The 4,372-nt window shown below is 53.9% G+C and overlaps 1 protein-coding gene across 2 annotated transcripts in view; it reads right to left on the reverse strand.

Moving 5' to 3' along the window:
• PRRX1 (paired related homeobox 1) overlaps window positions 1-4,372 on the reverse strand; it is a 78,912-nt gene that overhangs the window by 72,953 nt on the left and 1,587 nt on the right. The window lies entirely within an intron of this gene.

Here is a 4,372-nt window from a genome sequence, read left to right on the forward strand (position 1 = left end):
AGTCCGAAGAGGGGCTCCATCAGGGATAGGGACAGACGGGGGAGGTGGGGGGCAATGCTGCGCTGGCCTCCAGAGTTGGGGGTGGGGGGTCTGGGCCCCAGGAATCTAGCAGCCTGGAGCCTAGGACTTCATAGGTCCACCTCGCAGAAGCTTCGGACTCAAGCCGCACTCAGGCCCCAACGCGGGGCATAGTCACTGGACTGCAATCTCTGCAAAATTTTAGGAAAAATGGCCACCCAGCCCCGTCTCTACATGTAGAATGAACTGGATTCTATGGCTCTTCTCCCGCCTGGACAGTCAGCTTTGGGGACTCAGTGACCTGTCTGGATTTTGGATTGCACCTCCCACTCTAAAGAAAATTTTCCAGGCTCTCCTTATAACGATGTATTCTATTGGCTTCGCTCTTGAAAGGAGATCTTTAAGGTCCAAACTGAGAGTGGCAGCAGAGAATCCAGAGTCCCAGGGTGGAGCCGCGGAAGAAATTCTTTGGCGCCATAGCTGCTGCAAATGCGGAGACTCTAGGGGAACGGATATTATTCTGATGCGATTTCCAACTGGGGAGCGCCCTAGAAAACGTTCCCACTCTTCTGGACGTTTCTCAGGCAAAGGAACTAGCGGGAGCTGGGCCTAGGAGAGAGCTGGGGGACTGAGCCGGCAATCCCTGCGCGCAGCGTTTACACCTCTCCCTTTGTGACAAATCGATTTCCCGCCCGCTGCTCTGCATTCGCGGCGCCGCAGCCCGGACAGCTGCGCCCAGTGCTCACACCGACTCGGGAGTGCGTGCGCGTGTCTAATTGACTCTCCATCTACCTTTTTATGACGACATGTGTTTCCAACCAAAGGTCTTATTAGGACAATCTGGTTTCACTAATTTAGACGTTGGGAACGTGGAAGGCAGGCGCTTTTTTTTTTTTTTTAAAGCATTTGCAGAAGTTCAAATTAAGAAATGACAGCGGGATGCGCTGTCCTAGGAGTAGGTCACCTCTTTTTATGGCCTGCTCTTCCTGCCTCTTCACTCTACCACATCCGCGCGCGCACACACTCAGAACTCTCCTGTAAGCCACCGAATTCCTAATAAACTTGTCGTATCTGAACCCGAAAGTCTGAGAAATGTACTGAGCTGGAAGAATTCGCGAAAGGGAAAGGAAATCGTTCTGCGAGAGGAAAGGGGAGGAACAGTGTCCGGCAGAATTGTTGCCAGAGGTGGGCAAGCAGTCCCTGGAGTGGGCACCGCCTAGCTCCTTCTGGCGACACTTGGTCCAGGCGGAAAATAGAAATGCTGCAAAACTAAAACTGCAATTTCGAAGCTCTGAAGGGAATCTGTTTTACAAATCTGGACAGAAAAAAAATTTAGAAAGGACTAGGATAGGTCTTTCTCCACAGCAGAATTACGGCATTATCGGCATTTTCGTATGGTTTTTTATTTCTGGGAGGGAGATGGTGCCCCACTTTGGAGGCTGCCAGGGAGGGAGGACTGTGGTGAGATTCCTCAGTCCCTGGTCCACAGAGCTCAGAGTCAGGCTAGCTCCCTGCTCTGCAAGCCCCCAGCCCCTGACACAGCCTGACCCTCACTGTCCACTGAAGACTGGAGGCCCACACGGGTGAGGAGTTCACACAGCTGGCTCTCAACAACTCCTCATGGTAGCCCGAGAACTCAGCTTGAGAGTCCTCCTGCTCTCGAACCTGGCTTCAGATCCTCCTGACCCTCACCCAGAGAACATTAAGGAAACACTGCTTCTAAAAGCAATACATTATTTGTTGTAGGAATAAAGGAATGGATTCCCTGGCCATCGTTCTGGGACTGAGGCCTCTTGTGCGTGCGTGTGTGTGTGTGTGTGTGTGTGTGTGTGTGTGTTCTCGGGTATGTGTGTCTGTGTGTCTCCGTGTCTGTGTTCTCGGATACGTGTATCTGCATCTGTGTTCTCAGGTATGTGTGTCTGCATGTCTGCATCTGTGTCTCGGGTGTGTGTCTGTGTGTCTGCGTGTCTGCGTCTGTGTTCTCGAATACATGTATCTGTGTGTCTGTGTTCTCAGGTATGTGTGTCTGCGTGTCTGCGTCTGTGTCTGTGTGTCTGCATGTCTGCATCTGTGTCTCGGGTATGTGTCTGTGTGTCTGTGTGTCTGCGTGTCTGCGTCTGTGTTCTTGAATACGTGTATCTGTGTGTGTGTCTGCGTGTCTGTGTTCTCGGGTATGTGTGTCTGCGTGTCTGTGTTCTCGGGTATGTGTGTCTGCGTGTCTGTGTTCTCGGGTATGTGTGTCTGTGTCTGTGTTCTCGGGTATGTGTGTCTGCGTGTCTGTGTTCTCGGGTATGTGTGTCTGTGTCTGTGTTCTCGGGTATGTGTGTCTGCGTGTCTGTGTTCTCGGGTATGTGTGTCTGTGTCTGTGTTCTCGGGTATGTGTGTCTGCGTGTCTGTGTTCTCGGGTATGTGTGTCTGTGTCTGTGTTCTCGGGTATGTGTGTCTGCGTGTCTGTGTTCTCGGGTATGTGTGTCTGTGTCTGTGTTCTCGGGTATGTGTGTCTGCGTGTCTGTGTTCTCGGGTATGTGTGTCTGTGTCTGTGTTCTCGGGTATGTGTGTCTGCGTGTCTGTGTTCTCGGGTATGTGTGTCTGCGTCTGTGTCTCGGGGATGTGTGTCTGCGGGGCTGTGGGTCAAAGCAATACATTATTTGTTGTAGGAATAAAGGAATGGATTCCCTGGCCATCGTTCTGGGACTGAGGCCTCTTGTGCGTGTGTGTGTGTGTGTGTGTGTGTGTGTGTGTGTGTGTTCTCGGCCACATCCCCAAGCCCCAGCTTGTCCCCATCACCTAGCTCTGCATTCTGCAACCTCCCCTTGGAAGCTATCCGTTAACTACCTTCTCATCCACACTCTTCCCTGGCTGACCTCAGCCTCAGTTTCCTTTCGGTCATCTCCCCACAAGGCCTCTCCCCGCTAACTCTGACATGGGTCAAGTATCACACGGGCAAGTCCCCAGAGCCTCTTCTACAACCCTGAGCTTGTCTCCATGGGCTGTCACCATGGGCATAGCACAGTCTTTGGGGCACGCATCTCAGCCTATACCCTGTGAGTACCCACTGCAAGGCGGCCTCCCTTCTCCTGGCATTCCCTTGGAGTCACACACTGGCATCAGAATAGCCCAGTCCAGAAGTCTGCCAGTCCCTGTGGCCTCCTGGGCCTGGGAATTGTGGAGCCTGGGGCCACCTCTTGCCTCTCTCTCTGATGCCTGGAACTGGTCTTCCATGCACCAGCTTCTTGTATATTCGCTGTGCAGGCCCAGCCTCCAACTCCCCAACGGTGGTGAATATTGTGATTGATACTTAGCCATGGCCCAGCAGGCGCTGCAGACAGAAGACTCTTCCCTTCTTGTTCTGTTTTATTTTCCCTAGTAAAACGTTTGAAAATTACCTCAGTGTTTTGCATTGCGTTTTGGTAACGGTAAAAGTGCATACACTAACACCTAACCCATTGCTGGTCCGCTGCAAGGCAGTGGAGTTACCTGAAACCCTGAACCTGACTATCTCCAGCACTCGGCACTCAGAGACGCCGCTCCGTTCCACAGACCTGGCTGCCCTTCTCCAGGAAAAGACAGGCCCAGACTCCTGGGTCCAGCGCCCTCTTCAAGTGCTGAGGGTAGATTGGCCTAAAATCGGCTGGGGGCGCGCAGGCCTGGATGCAGAAAGCAGGCCCTACTCTGGCTCCAGAGAGAAAGAGCGGCTCTTCCTGGGGCCTGCTTTAGCCTGGCAGCCGGGCTCCCACCACGGTGTCCAGCCCCGGTTTCCAGCTGTTTCTGAGTCTGGTTTGCTTTGCATATATATTTTTAAGTGTAGATGGGCAAAATTTTGTGAAAATTATAGAATACTGGCGGGCACCTCGGCGAGCACAGGTTCCAAATTTGAAGGCTAGCTAGCAGTCAGTAAATAAAGAATGGCTTGCAGAGTAATGAGCGTTAGTTTAGAACTTGTAGCCTCGTTCAGACTCTTGCAGCCTCGCAGAGGACCAAACGTCTGAGTCACGGCCCCAGGTCTCCCAGGAGCAAGGCAGCTGACAGGTCTGTTTCGGACTCCAGACGTAGGCATACACCTGCAGTCGCCAGCCAAGGCGCGCTTAGTGGCGATGGGCGATTTCTCACCCGTGCAGTGGCAGTCGCGGATGGGACAGGGGGACCGGGTGGACGGTTCTGGCGGTCTAGGGCGAGCCGGCTTTCCGAGTGCGACAAGGCCTCGCCGCAGAACCCGCGCTCCTCCGGAGCGGCTGGTGCAGAGCTCGAGCCCCGGGTTCACCCGCTAAGGACACAGCGGCTGGCGTGGCCCTGGCCCGAGTCAGCCCGGCTCTTGCCCCAGCGCAGGTGGAGGCGACAGCAGGGGGCAGAGAGC

The sequence above is a fragment of the Tupaia chinensis genome, unplaced genomic scaffold (assembly GCF_000334495.1).
Source record: "Tupaia chinensis unplaced genomic scaffold, TupChi_1.0 Scaffold000278_1, whole genome shotgun sequence".
NCBI classification, from domain to species: domain Eukaryota; kingdom Metazoa; phylum Chordata; class Mammalia; order Scandentia; family Tupaiidae; genus Tupaia; species Tupaia belangeri.